Raw genomic sequence first — 15931 nt, 5'->3', positions numbered from 1 at the left:
ATTATTGCCTTAATTGCTGTTTGACTGTCAATATAAAAGTTAACACGGCTGCAGCTTAAGCTATTCTCTTCCAGGGTTTCTACTGCTTTGGTTACGGCTAATATTTCCGCTTGGAAAACGCTACAGTAATCCGGCAGCCTGTAGGATCTGCTTAATTCCGGATCAGCGCAGTATACCGCAGACCCTACTCCTTCCACTATTTTGGAACCATCGGTGTACACATGTATCGCCTCGTCCGCCATTTGCGCACCCTTGCGCCAACCGTCCACCTCTATTGTGGCCTTAAGATCTCCCTCAAAGTGCAGGTAGGGAATCATGTAGTCTGTTCGTCTTGTGACTGAGGACGCTATACTACTATGGCCATATGGTCGGCGCTCAAGCTGCCCCGAAGCATCGAGCCTGGTTGCGGTCGTTAACGCTTTGTTCTTTGCTACCAGGTCTACAGGTGGAATGTGCAGAATGGCATACAGTGCAGCCGTCGGGGTTGTTTTCAGGGCTCCCGTAATGCAAAGCATCGATAGTCTGCATACCCCCTCTAATTTTTTGAGGTATGTTGTTTTTTGTGTGGCTTTCCACCAAACAAGAACTCCATAGTATAGAATAGGGCTTACAATCGCTGTAAAAACCCAATGAGAAAGAGAGGGCGATAGGCCCCACGTATACCCCAGCATTCTTTTACATGCATAGAGTGCCGTTGAGGCCTTCTTGACCCTCTCCACCAAGTTGAGCTTCCATGACAGCTTACTGTCTAGGATGATTCCTAGATATTTTGTGCAAGGTTTCTCCTGTAAGGTCACCGCTCCTAACTTAGGCGTGGTCCAATTTGGGACCTTGTACCTCTTTGTAAACAAGACCATATCCGTCTTCTCCGCATTGACTTTCAGCCCGACATTAGATGCCCAGGTATGAATATCCCGAAGCGCCCGATCCATCAAAGAACTAATCGTTGGAAGGCATTTTCCACTTATGACAATTGCAACGTCATCTGCGTAAGCCGTAAGTTTTATGGGTCCCTCATCGAATTGCCTGAGCAGTTGGTTGATGACCGGTGTCCACAGCAGAGGTGATAGCACCCCTCCCTGCGGCGTGCCCCTGTCCACTGATTTCGTGGCCTCGTACAATCCCCATTGTGATGTAATCTTTCTGCAATTTAGCATGCAGCCGATCCATCTGATTAAGGCAGGATGTACTTTAATGTAATTAAGACCATCCATAATCGCCCATTTTGCAACATTATTGAAAGCCCCGGCAATGTCCAAGAATACTCCTAGAGCATACTCCTTATATTCCAGGGATTTCTCTATGCTTATTACCACCCTATGCAATGCGGTGTCTACCGACTTGCCTTTGGTGTACGCATGCTGTGTTGTGGAGAGCAGCTTTTCATCCACGTTGGACTTTATGTACACATCTATCAGCCTCTCAAAGGTTTTGAGCAGAAATGATGTTAAGCTAATGGGTCTATAGTCTTTGGGATACACGTGACCGATCTTCCCCGCCTTTGGTAGAAAAGCTACACGAGCAGTTCTCCAAGAGTGCGGTACATGATTCAGTCTTATGCACCCATCGAATATTATTTTAAGCCATTCCACGACCGCCCTACTTGAGACTTGTAGCATGGCCGGGAATATACCATCTGGGCCCGGCGATTTAAACTTAGAACACGTCTTCACTGCCCACTCGATCTTGGTATCGGTCACCAAGCCCGGCACCACTAGCTCCGTGATCGAAGTGTGAGTGATGTCTGCTGGTTCTTCTAAACCGTCTCCCGATGGGAAATGTGTATCGAGAAGCACCTCAAGGGATTCCTCACTATCACGTGACCATTCCCCGTTCTCTTTCTTTATTAGTCCCTGGACTATGTTTCCCTTTGCTAGGACTTTTTTCAACCGTGCTGTTTCACTGGAGCACTCTATGTCCGTACAGAAACTTTCTCATGAGTTTCTCTTCGCCCTGGTAATTTCACGCTTGTAGATCCTCAGTAGATCCCTGTACTCGTCCCGACACGCTTCGCTTTCCGCGGTCTTTGCGAGTTTAAACATTTCTTTTACCTGTCTTCTTAGAAGACTGAGCTCATTGCTCCACCATGGCGGCTTTGCTTTTCCTCTGAATCTTCTTATAGGGCAAGCTTTGTTATACGCAGTCATAAGCGTCCTTGTTAGGTATTCATTCGACTCCTCCAGTTCCTCTACATTAGCAACCTCTTTGATTGTCCCAGTTTCGTTTCTACATGTTTATGGAATTTAGTCCAATTCGTTGCCCTAGGGTTTCTAAAGGTTCCTCCCTTCTCTACCCTCTTTAGTGGGATGCTGAAGCTTATATACGCATGGTCGGAGAAGGATGGTCTATCGAGAACCATCCAATCATACCTTGATATATCACGCTCGGAGCTCAATGTAATATCCAGAACATTGCTGGTTGTTGGACCAATGTATGTAGGAACATTTCCCCTGTTGGCTATCTGCAAATTGGTTTGCAGGATGTAACAAAATAAAGATTCGCCTCTCTCGTTCGTATCTGCTCCTCCCCACGCATTGTGGTGCGCATTTGCATCTGCGCCTATGACCAACAGCCCTTTGCGCCCTTCCTCCTGTACTAGCCTTTTGCACTCCATCGGTGGAACCTCCGCAGCATGGGCCATGTAGCAGGACGCCAGGATAAATGCCTGCTTATTCTTTTGCTCAACGGCCACCGCTACGAGATCCTCGGTGGTGTAATTAGGCAGCATATATGAATGCAGCTGTTTCCTTACCATTACTACAGCTCGCACCCGTCCTTCCGTTTGTGCGTAGTAAACGCCACACCCGCGCGGGCTAAGTCCAGAAACCTTTCCTCCCGATGAGAGCCACGGCTCCTGGATCAGCGCCACGTCAAACGAACCCTCCTCAAGGGTTAGGAGGAGTTCGCTCGACGCCACTTTACTGTGTTGGAGGTTTATCTGTAGGACTCGCAGCACCATTGGGCTGTTTGTCCCCCTCCAGCACCTTCGTCTTGACGTCGTCGTCCTCCTCTTGCCCATTTGGTTTAGAGTATTCGAGGCCCCCTTCAGCCCCTCGTGAATGTTGTGCCGTGTGTTCCTCTGTGCGAGTCACAGCACCATTTAGCGGTTGGTCCTCTTCTAGCACGTTCGTGGTGACGTCGGGGACCTCCACCTGTCTTTTTTCCCATAGGCTTCTTAGGTCCTTTTCGACTTCGCCCACTTCCAGCGTGTTAGGATTTTTATCCTCGGGACTTCTTTTCCTGAGTCGCATGTAAATTTTGCCAGTGCCAAAGGACATTTTGCCAAGCTGCGTGTACAAAATATCCTCCGCCTGCTTGTTTATTTGGAAGATGTAGAACTGACCATTCTCGGTAGGCCGAGATACAGTAAGTACCTTCCAATCCTGTGTCGGTATGTTCGGATTCTGATTCTGCAGAAGTCGCAGTGTATCCTCCGACTTCATCACGCATGGTATCCATACCTTAACTTTTGGTACCGTGGGGATTTGCGCTTTATCCACCACCTCAAACCGCGCGTTCGTGCTTTGCCTTTGGAGGTTTGGAACGACTTCCTCCAGCCACCGCAAGCTCGCGATGTTGTCGCACGCTATCATCTTCACACCATTATACCATCCCCCCGAATCAAAGGTTGGAAGGGGCTTACTTGGTTGTTCCCGCATCATCTTAAGCATTAAGCTAATAAGCTCCCTTTCCACAGATCTCCACCTTTCAGTAGTCATTTGTCCGAACGGACTGCTACGATCAACCAGCGCCACAGTCAGTGACTGCTTTGCCACATCACTCATCTTCTCGGTAAAAGCAGGAGTCTTAGTGTTATCTCCCTTTGGAACCTCCGAGAACACCGGAGTCTTCGCGTTAACTCCCTTTAGCGCCTCCGAGAAAGCCGGAGTCTTAGCGTTATCTCCCTTTGGCTTATCTCCTACTTCCGTAGTTGGAACTTCCCTCTGACTGGCAGCTTTCGAGGTAGTTGCTACCTCGCTATTGGAACCCATCTGTCTTACAGCTTTGGGCCTACTTGTCTTGTCTATGCGGCTGCCCTGCCTCGCGGCTCTAGGACTGGGTCCTTTCTGCCTCTTGAAAGCAGGCTTGTCGCCTTCTGCCGAACGTTGCCTCTTCATTCTGCCATTCGACGCTTCTTCCTCCTCGTACCGGTTGCAGAACCGAGGGTTTCTCGCAGCAAACCTTTTGAACTGCCTTCGACCTACTTCTACCGTTTCATGGGCCCATTCCAAGCGCTCGATCTCCACTTCTGTTGGGTCGACCACTGCTCCCAAGCGTTGTACAATTCTTAGTGCTGCACGGTACTGCGAGAGAGCTCTTTTACTTCCTCTGCTCCGTACCCTTCTCCACTCTTCTACTCCGTTTTCATTTGTGTGCTTCTCCAACACGGAGTTCATTGAATCAGCACTACTCTCGCTCCCCGAGTCCGACGCATCGCTTAATTCGTATTTGTCGTTCTTGGATTGCGACTCAGTCCTCCTCTTTACATCCTCCTTATTACATTCAGGTAATGAGTTGTTCATCTTGGTCGTACGACCACCTGCCCGACAAGGCGGGCTCAGCGGTCCAGTATTATATACGGGGAAAGAACCGTCCGCCGCAGCAGCGCCCCTTACTGCGGTAAGGCCATAAATACTTCCCGAGATGGCCCGGTATCGGGAAGGCTCCGTTCGAATACAGCCGAATTTATCCCCTGGCTGCAAATCGTCCAATAGGCACGGTCCGCATAACACCCTGGATTAGGGGGTTGGCAGTTCTTGGTCACCGACATCCCGCCGCCCTCCTATGAGGCGAAACGGCGTAGATGTCAGTCCTAAACAGCTCCGCCTCATAGTCGGGCGCTATGGAGTTCGGCTAAGCCCTCACACCAACGACAAGGTGCCTACCCTAGTGAGGGTGCGGAAACACTAAGAAACTGAAATTAAAATATTCTCTCTCAACCTCGAAAACCAATTCCCAAACTGTGTTGCAATAGTACGAAAACAAAAACATACATTTTTTGGCAAGATATACAAAAAACGGAATAACCATAGACTGAAGTCGACTTTATGTTAAGCAGCGCATTATTGACATTCATTTCGCCTTCATATACATTTAATTATATGCAAGCCGTTTCATTTTGCAATATATACATAAAAGTATTTAAACAATTATTTTTAAAGTAGTAGGCTTAGAGGAAGTAGTAGTAGAAAAACGTACTAATGCACGTTTCGTATGCAATAGTGGGAAAACGAAACCCTTTTCAGACTTGTTGGCAGTGTTGCCGTGAGCCTAGAAAGAAATGTATCAATTTACAATTAAAAAAAGGTACCAATGTATCAATTTACAATTAAAAAAAGGTACCAATCGCATAAACAACGACTAATTTTACCAGTTTTATTATAAACATAACTGCTTTCATTTATTAATTTCAAATTAAGGAGGAATTTTCAAATTTCTTCAGCTCATCAGCACATATATCGTTAAATCCACACTGCAAAAATTGTTGGAGCATTTGTTGCATGTGTGTTTAATTTACGGCGGCCATTTCTCTAATTTTAAAACTTGCTTTGTTTATGATTTGAATCATAAAGGAACTTTTAAAATTACAACTGAAAATTCAGTTCGAGTTGTGAAACACAAAAGCGACATTACATATTTGTGGCCCTTAGTGCGAGCGAAGCCGCCGGTAAATAAAGGCTAGTTTATCCTAAAACGCTTAATAATTTGAACATAATAAGAGCGGTGGCAGCTCTATTTTCCACATATGTATAAGGCCAAATGCTCTCTCTTTATCAATCTTATGTGTGTTTGTATATTATTTTCTTCCTGTGTTCTTCGCCCCACATACCTGCACTTGATCGTCCCTCACCTAGCACTTAAATGTGCAAAGCGTGCCCATATGAGCAAAAGGCTCATACGGGCCGTTTTGCCCATCGCTGAATTAGAGATTTAAAATTACCAAAAAGTAAAGAATAGCTTTTGAATTATAACATTAAACTGGAAAACACTAAAATTTTTGAAAATGGGTGTTGCATCGCCCCTTTTTTGTCTAAGCAATTTTCAATATTTCGGGAGTCATAACTCGAAGAAAAATTTACATATCGTAAAAAAATTGGGTACGTATTTTCCTTATAGCAGGAATTACTTCTAGTAAAAATGGATCAGATTGGTTAAGGACCACGCCCACTTTTATATCAATGACTTTAAAAAGGGTCATAGGCAAAAACAAGTAAGGAAGACTAAGTTCGGGTGTAACCGAACATTACATACTCAGCTGAGAGCTTTGGGGACAAAATAAGGGAAAATAATAATTTAGCAAAATGAAACTAGGGTAACCCTGGAATGTGTTTGTATGACATTGGTTTCAAATGGAAAGTATTAAAGAATATTTTAAAAGGGAGTGCGCCATAGTTCTATAGGTGGACGCAATTTCAGGATATCGCCATAAAGGTGGACCAGGGGTGACTCTAGAATGGTTGTTGTACGATATGGGTATCAAATGAAAGGTCCTAATGATTATTTAAAAGGCAGTGGGCCTTAGTTCTATAGGTGGACGACTTTTCGATATAACGTCATAGAGGTGGACCAGGGGAGATTTATAATGTGTTTGTACGATATGGGTACCAAATTAAAGGTATTAATGAGGGTTTTAAAAGGGAGTGGCCCTTAGTTGTATACGTGAAGGCGTTGTCGAGATATCGACCGAAATGTGGATCAGGGTGACCCCGAACATCATCTGTCGGGTATCGCTAATTTATTTATATATGTAATACCATGAAGAGTATTTCTGCCAAGATTCCAAGGGCTTTTGATTTCGCCCTGCAGAACTTTTTCATTTTCTTCTACTTGATATGGTAGGTGTCACACCCATTTTACAAAGTTTTTTCTAAAGTTACATTTTGCGTCAATAAACCAATCCCATTACCATGTTTCATCTTTTTTTTCATATTTGGTACAGAATTATGGCATTTTTTTCATTTTTCGTAATTTTCGATATCGCAAAAGTGGGCGTGGTCATAGACGGATTTCGGCCATATTTTATATCAAGATAAAGTGAGTTCAGATAAGTACGTGAACTAAGTTTAGTTAAGATATATTTGCTTAAGTTATCGTGTTAACAGCCGAGTGGAAGGGCAGACGGTCGACTGTGTATAAAAACTGGGCGTGGCCTCAACCGATTTCGCCTATTTTCACAGAAAACAGTTATCGTCATAGAATCTATGCACACACCAAATTTCACAAGGATTGGTAAATTTTAGTTCGACTTATGGCCTTAAAAGTATTCTAGAAGAACTAAATGAAAAGGGGCGGAGCCACGCCCATATTGAAATTTTGTTTTATTTTTGTATTTGGTTGCACAATATCATTACTGGAGTTCAATGTTGGCATAATTTACTTATATACTGCAAAAGATTTTAAATTTTTTGTTAAAAAATTTGACTTAAAAAAAAATGTTTAAAAGTGGGCGTGTTCTTTATCCGATTTTGTTTATTTTTATTTCGCGCACATATAGTAATAGCAGCAATGTGCCTGCCAAATTTCATCATGATATCTTCAACGACTGCGAAATTACAGCTTGCAAAACTTTTAAATTACCTTCTTTTAAAAGTGGGCGATGCCACGCCCATTGTCCAAAAATTTACTAATTTTCTGTTTTGCGTCGTAAGGTCAGCGCACCTACCAAGCTTCATCGCTTTACCCGTCTTTGGTAATGAATTATCGCACTTTTTCGGTTTTTCGAAATTTTCGATATCGAAAAGTGGGCGTGGTTGTAGTCCGATTTCGTTCATTTTAAATAGCGATCTGAGATGAGCGCCCAGGAACCTACATACCAAATTTCATCAAGATACCTCAAAATTTACTCAAGTTATCGTGTTTACAGACGGACGGATAGACGGACGGACGGACGGACATGGCTAAATGAATTTCTTTTTTCACCCAGATCATTTTCATATATATAAGTCTATATCTATCTCGATTAGTTTATGCCGTTACGGATTACCGTTATGCGAACAAAGTTAATATACTCTGTGAGCTCTGCTCAGCTGAGTATAATAATAAGTTAAATTTTAGCGAAATATAGTTGTTGGAGGACAACTTTAATACTTATAAGTATCACTTTCGCTTTATATTTCATACATCTAATCATCATACATTTCATATGTATATATGTATGTATATCATTTTCGCTATTATATTTCCAGTTATAACTAATATGTAATCTCGCATGTAATCACTGAATTCAAAGTTATTAATATCAATAATTGTTTGCACTCTGCAATGCCTTAATTATTAAACTTTATATTATATATGAATGCACCCTTATTTGGTTAGAAACACTTATACATGTATTCTCATTTCAATTAAAAATTTAAATACTCATTTTCTCATTTGAATTATATGTACTTCATTTATGCAATGAATTCGCAATACATAAATATATAGGTACATGCACATTTATCCTACTCATATTGCACATATAGATATGTACATGCTCTCACTTGTTAGCTTGTAAGTCTTTCAAATAAAAGAAATGAATACAGTTATCGTCATAGATTAGATTGATACGAATCTTTTGTTTACGCTCTCATATTTTCGCTCTCGCGAGGGATTTATCTTCTAGTTGTTGCTGGCAACAATCACAGATAAATCCCTCGCGCCAGCTGAAGCGGTTGCCAGAACAAAAAATGTGCGAGCCAAAACGAAAAACGTGCCAAAAATTTTGGTAAATTTTAGGTTGACCTACAACTGTAGAATAGCGTTCAAACATTATGGCAAAAAGGATAAAAATACTTGTTTTAGTGTAAGTATTATTAGTTCGAAGGCGGAGGGTAAATGTTATTTCGCATTCAAAAGTTATCACTAAAAACAGGTTTTGTAAATATGAACTCCCGATGCAACCAGTCCATTTTGATCACAGAACCTGGAACGCCAGACATGTAGGATAAGCCCTATCCATTAAATAATGTTAACTATTATATCATAGGTCCGATTTACTGAAATTTCAAAAGAATATATGGTTTTCACTGCGAGTTAAATGCGTTACAATATTTGACTAATTAATTTAATCGAAATGTTAGTTTTACTTAGATTTGTTTATATTTAACTCTAACTAGTCGTATTATTGTAAAATAACTTTAAGGAAATAAATATTTTACGACTATCATTTAATAAATGATTGAAACTATAATCGCCGAAATGTATGTCAAAAATCCCCATTGTCAAATCTATTCATTTTTGTTTGGAGTGACATCATTGATAAATGTTATAAAAAATGTGCATTTTGACAGCGCTCTCTCGAAACAAAGAGTTGCAAATCCATTCATCTATGGTTATCGTTGAACAGCAACCAGCAAGCACTTTAATTTTCGGCAATATTTTAATGAAGTCCGTACAAACTAGTGCGGAAATATTTTGGCGACCGTGACAGGACTCAAAAATTGTTTAATTAATTCTAGTTCAGCTAATTAGTGATAAAAAACAATAAGCAATTGCGTTCCTGCTATTTGTATTGCAAATAACACATTTCATTTATTATAATTAAATTTTGTAGAACAGCGAAAAGAAAAATTCGCTTATTAATTAAATTTATACTCTGATGGCCGAAAGTAAAATTTTTAAAGACGAAAAAGGTTCAAAAAAAGACAAAAAAAAAAAAACAAAGAGACATTAATAACCACAGCGGCGTGGATATATAAAATTAAAACAGAAGCTTGTTGCTGATTGCGGTTGGTGTTATAACAAAACCAAATCTTTGGTGCTGGTCGTTGCGATTTCCAACATAAATATTGGCAAAATTTGGTGGTGATTTGGCGATTGGAAATTCGGTGCTGTTGGTGAGATATTTGCTAAAATGTAAATGCAAAAACTTGGTGTTGGCGTATTGCGATTTACGCTGGTGCAAAATTTGCTGGGTATTTGGCGATTTGGTGCTGTTGCTGATAAAGCAAAGATTTGGTGGTACGTTGAGATTTGGTGCTGTTGCTGACAAAAAGGCCGGTGGTGCGTTGTGAAGACTTGGGCTGTTTTTCTTTCTGCCTAATCACGTAAGCGGTGTGTTTAAAATCGCCAGAGGTATGTAAATTTCAAACTTGAAGTAATTTAGAAAGCATATATGCATGTGACCATTTACGCAAAAAATAATTTACTTGAATTAAAGTTAATAAATTGAAGCTCCCTAAATTGAAATTAATAAAATAGAAACCGAAATAGGAATTGATAAGGGAGGGAGGGGCCTAAATTATAAAGGAAAATTTCCAGAAGTTCTAAATCAGAAAAATAGCGGCATTTTATTAAATAAGCAGCGGTAAAAATTATATATAACGCCACTTGCAAATATAAATTTGCAACAGGAGAGCAGGTATATAAGAGAGCGGTAGATGTTAAAAATCCGCCTACGAAAATTAACGCGCGATTTTGCTATTGGACATCCACATACCGAAATACATGTAATTTCAAACACCTGTATTAGTACTATATATGTACACATATAGGTATACATAGATGCTAACATATTTCCTCATAGAGACCCGTTAGCGAAATCATACAATTTAATATATGCACCATAGTACGGTGATGCAAAAGCAATTGTTACTAACAGCTAAAATCCAAATTAAATAGGTATACTGATGTTGCATTAGAGTGACAATCTTGTGATAAAAAACAATTTTCGGTTTCAAAATTCGGTTATTGAAACCCAATTTAAACTTCAGAAATTTTGAGCAGAATTTTGACATAAGTAAATCGAAAGTTTGTTGATAGTTGAGCCAAAGGTTTATTGTAAATCTTTCCATAATAATTTGAAGAACAAATCGAAGCAAACTTACACCATAAAATACAGTTTAGCACTTGTGTACAAGTGTATATAAATACAGTTCAATTGTTGTCGCCTATTTCTTCAGTTCAATCATTGATTTTTACTTAATTCTGCTCAAAATGGCTCCGAATGAAAACGTCCCTGATTCATTAGCAAATTCTATTGCTACTTTGAAACAACAGCGTGCCTCTTCTCGTAAAAATATAACTCGCATTAAAAATATTCTTGATGATTCTTCAACGTCATGGAACCCAATAGACCTTGAATGTAGGTTAGACATTCTAAACTCATATATAAAACAAGTTATGACATATCAAACCGAAATAGAGAAAATCGACTCTGAAGATGTAAAGCGAGGTGAAATTGAAATTGTCTCAACAAAATCCAAGTTCCTTTCGTTGTTAGGTAAAAAGAGACGGCATGATAGTACAGCATTGGAAACTACGTTTAGTGCCACAATTGCAACCGTAAATCGCTTACCTAATTTAAAGCTGCCAAATTTTAACGGCAAATATGCAGATTATAAAAATTTTATTGGGACTTTTACAACATTGCTTCATGATGAGACGGTTCTTTCGAACATTGAAAAGTTCAACCATTTATTAAGCTGTTTATCTGGTGAAGCTCTGCATACAGTAAAGGCGTTTCAAGTTACTACCGAAAATTACCCGAAGGCATTAGCGCTTTTAGCTGAAAGATATGACAAAAAGTGTCTAATATTCTTTGACAGTGTAGAACAAATGTTTAGTATACCAAAAACTTCTCAGCCAAATGCGTCCCTCCTCCGTAATGCCGTCGATACGATTTCAGCCACATATGATTCATTAAATTCATTAAGCAACGATAAGGACATAACAAATGCGCTACTTATTCATTTAGCCATGTCTAAAATTGATGGTGCAACAAGGGAAAAATGGAATGATCAACTTGATTACTCTAAACTGCCAACATGGAATGATTGCGCTAAAGTTCTTATCAGGCGCTGTCAGTCTTTAGAAGTAAATGACCATAAAAATTATAGGCCATCGTTGCTCAAAGAAAATAAGTCAGCGGAAAAGAGATCTGAAAAGTCCCCATTCACCATTTCCGTAGCAACGGTCAGTAAATGCTCTTATTGTAAACCAAAGGATCATTTTATTACAAATTGTGGAGCATTTTCCAATTTAACCGTGACCGACCGATTTAATTTCGCAAAGAAAAATGCGCTTTGCATTAATTTTATAAAAGTAGGTCACAGCATATCTAGTTGTCAGGCCGGACGATGTCGGGTTTGCCAACGCCCACATAATTCACTACTACACAAATATCAAGTTGCGTCAGTTTCTGCAGCAAGTAATGATGTTCCTAATACTTGTCAGGCTGCATCAAACACTGCGTCCGTAACTCATCCGGCACATAGTGCAGTCAGCCATGGCTCGGTCTCAGAAGACGTAGTCGTATTAGCAACTGCAGCGATCCAAATTAAAAGCCAAACCGGTGAATGCATAATAGCTCGAGCCTTATTAGATTCAGGGTCGCAAATAAATTTAATCAGCGAAGAAACAGCCAAAATACTAAGACTGAAAAAAGAGCGCAAACATCTGCAAATAGTTGGCATGGGGCAAATTGAAGCCAATATTAAGGGAAAAGTGTCAACTTCCATTAAATCCCGTATAAATGAATAAGAAGAAACTCTGGATCTGTGGGTCATTAAGTCAATTTCAGGGTATCAACCACAAGGCAATATTACTACGACAGATTTTAACATTCCTTTAAATATAAAACTAGCCGATCCATTTTTTTTTCAAACGGCAGAAGGTTGATACTGTTACGAACATTAGCAACACTAAGGGGTACTGCCATCTCTAGCCCTGTCAGAACACGAAGCAAGAGTATCATCAAAACTGGAAGCGCAGGATGTAAAAATCGCTAAATTTCAGGCAGATGTCGATGATTTGAAAGGTCGTATGGAGCAGTTACAACTAAATCGCCCAGCTGTTTGAGGAAGCAATCCGAAGGTTAAGACACCATCCTTTGACGGTTCTGTTCCTTTCCAGGTATTCAAGCTACAGTTTGAGAAAACCGCAGGAGTGAACAACTGGAATGCGGAAGATAAAGTTGCTGCACTGTTCGTGGCATTGAAGGAGCAGCCGAAATCCTACAGACGATTTCCGAAGGAGAGCGGGACAATTATGAAGCATTGATGGCTGCTGTAGAACGACGTTATGGAAGCGAGCATAGAAAACAGATATTCCAAATTGAGTTGCAAAACTGCTACCAAAAAGCAAATGAGACATTGCAGGAGTTTGCTTCAGATATTGAAATACTGGCTCATCTTGCAAATGCGGACGCACCCGTGGAATACACTGAAAGGGTAAAAATCCAGAGCTTCATAAATGGCATAACGAAACGGGCTACATATGCGAATCCAAAACTAGCAGAAACGGTTTCACAAGCTCTGACTCAGGAAATAGCGTCGCTTCTGTGTAATCCAGTTTTCAAAGCACGCCGTGTGGAAGTAGAAAGGCCAGAGTGGGTAGACGCAATATTGGAAGTGCTGAAAGGATCGCAAAAGCGAAGTGAAAGAGTTATCAAATGCGGGTCATTGCGATCTTGGTCCTGGTAGTTCCAACTTGGGTGGCCGTAAACGCAAAGCTGGAGGAGATGAGCAAGAGCGTGCCAGATGTAAAAATCGAGAGCTAGCTCCAGCTATTGAATGTCCTGTGATATCTGTGTCGCAAATTGGAAGGAAATCAAGCAGTCTTACCGTCAGAGGGAATGTGGATGGCAAGGAGCGTATACTGACTATAGATACGGGCGGAGAGTAAAACCGTTACCTGGAGCAAGGTTGCGTATGGTCACAGGCGAGTATAACCAAGTCCAGGGAGAAGTCCTAATTAGGAATGTCATGGTTCTACACAAATTCGTTGTGGCGGAGATCGTTGATGAAGTCATATTGGAAGTGGACTTCTTAGTTGACCATGACATCAGGATCGATATGCCAAGAAAGATTATGAGCTATGAGAACCAGGATGTGCCACCTAACTTCAGTTTGGAAGAAGGGTTCAGCAGTAATGGAGTGCTGGTGAAAGAGATCCGACAAAAACCGCAAAAGTCAAAGGCAGCAGATCGGGCAAGGGTTGATGGAACGAATGGGCCAAACAAATCAAAACCGAAGGTACCTGTGAGAGAAAACTGGCATTGACAAAACCTAATGGACGCACAAAAACGAAGCAACGAATTTCCCAGAAAGAATGCGAGGGTAGTTTAAATCCGGAGCGCACTACTGAACGATACTGATTATGCAAAGCAAATCCGTCCAGCGCAAGCTCTACGAAGTAGTTCATTGGCCAAACAACAGAGTGTGAAGGAACGAACCAGGGTATTGAGTAGTACGATGAAACACAGGTACGATGAGAACAATAATTCGAAAGGTTTCTTGGCGGGAGATTTGGTACTGTTATACAACCCTCACCGGCGGAAAGGTGTTCCATCCAAATTTGGTGCAGTTGGGAAGGCCCGTACAAAGTTGTAAAGAGGATCAGTGACACCATCTACGGCATACAAACAATTGGGAAACCACGAAGTAGAAGGGCGGTTCATTTAGAGAGGCTAGCAGCGTTTAGATCGAGAGATTTGCCTGATCGGGACGATCAGACTTGAGTGGACGGCAGTGTTACGAATATTAGCAACACTAAGGGGTACTGCCATCTCTAGGCCGATGCTAAGCAGTGACGTGAATTCACATCAATAATTCAATCATTATGTCTACACATACGCGTGCACGCGGCGGAGGAGCAACGCACAAGCACATGCAGATATCTTATTTGAAATGCTCCTAAAGGTATGCAATTGTGATTGGGGAAGTGTCGCTCACACATACAAGCGCATGGGGTATGAGAAAAGCTATAAAAATTATACATCTGTAGTTGTAGCTGAGAAATTTATAACTAGTAAGTTCTGGAATTAGAAAAGCCTAAAAATATGCAACAAGGAGGTCGGACAGTATAAAAGGGCGACAATAGTAGAGGCGAAAAATCAGTTTCATTTGAGCTATCAATCAGTTTGGTTATTAAGCAAGCTATTCGTTGCAAATTATAAGTGTTATTGTGAAGTACTGTAATAAAGGCCATTTTTCCATTATTCAATATTGGGGTTATTTATTCAACAGTTTAGCGATACGAACGTTGGCAGAATATTGCAAATAAGGGAATTGCAGTAAATTCGTTACAATATTTTAATTGGAGCTGAAATTTTCTTCAGCCTATTATCAGTGGTTCAAATAAAACTTAACGCTGAGTTACTAACTTTACAAAAGACCCAATTTGGATGGATTGTTTCAGGAAAATGTAGAGTTAACCCAAAAATTAAAAAAAGCTATTTGTGACTTAACAGTTGCCAATGCTGAAGACCTGGGTGAAAGAAATAACGAACTAGATGAGACACTTGAGAATTAGAGGAGGTTGCAATTTGCGAATTAAATTTAACGCCAGAACACATAGAATGTGAAGCCCGTTTTAAAGAATATTTACAAATTTTGCCGAGCGGACAATTTGAGGTCAAACTGCCTTTCAAAAAAGACCCATCAAGTCTCGGATTTACATACGAAGTTGCTCAAAAAAGATTCCTTTCGTTAGAAAGACGATTACAAAAAACCCCGGAAGTTTATAGCATGTATAAAGAGTTTATGAATGAATACATCAAATTAGGTCATATGTCTCAAATCACAAATGCTGATATAAATTCACCACACTATTTTATTCCGCATCAACGCGTCTTAAGACGCCGCAACCACCAAGCTACGAGTTGTTTTCGATGCGTCATGCAAAAGCTCCACAAAAGTTTCATTAAACGATACATTAATGGTTGGTCCTACCATTCAACTAGAGTTGTTTAGCGCATTAATAAGCTTTCGTTGTCACAAATACGCAATTACCGCTGATATTACAAAAATGTACCGCCAATTAGTCATCAATGACGACGATAAAAGGTTCCAACTCGTTTTGTACAGAGAAAGCCCACTAGACACAATCCAAAAATTTTGCCAAAACTTTGTCACATATGGTACAGCGCCGGCACCGTATTTAGCCATTCGATGCTTGAAGGAGTTAAGCGATATGTACTCCGAACAATATCTACTAGGTTGTAAGGTAA

This window comes from Eurosta solidaginis, chromosome 2 (genome assembly GCF_040869045.1).
Source record: "Eurosta solidaginis isolate ZX-2024a chromosome 2, ASM4086904v1, whole genome shotgun sequence".
Lineage (NCBI taxonomy): Eukaryota > Metazoa > Arthropoda > Insecta > Diptera > Tephritidae > Eurosta > Eurosta solidaginis.
The sequence above is the reverse complement of the archived record's forward strand: the minus strand, read 5'-3'. Positions refer to the sequence as shown.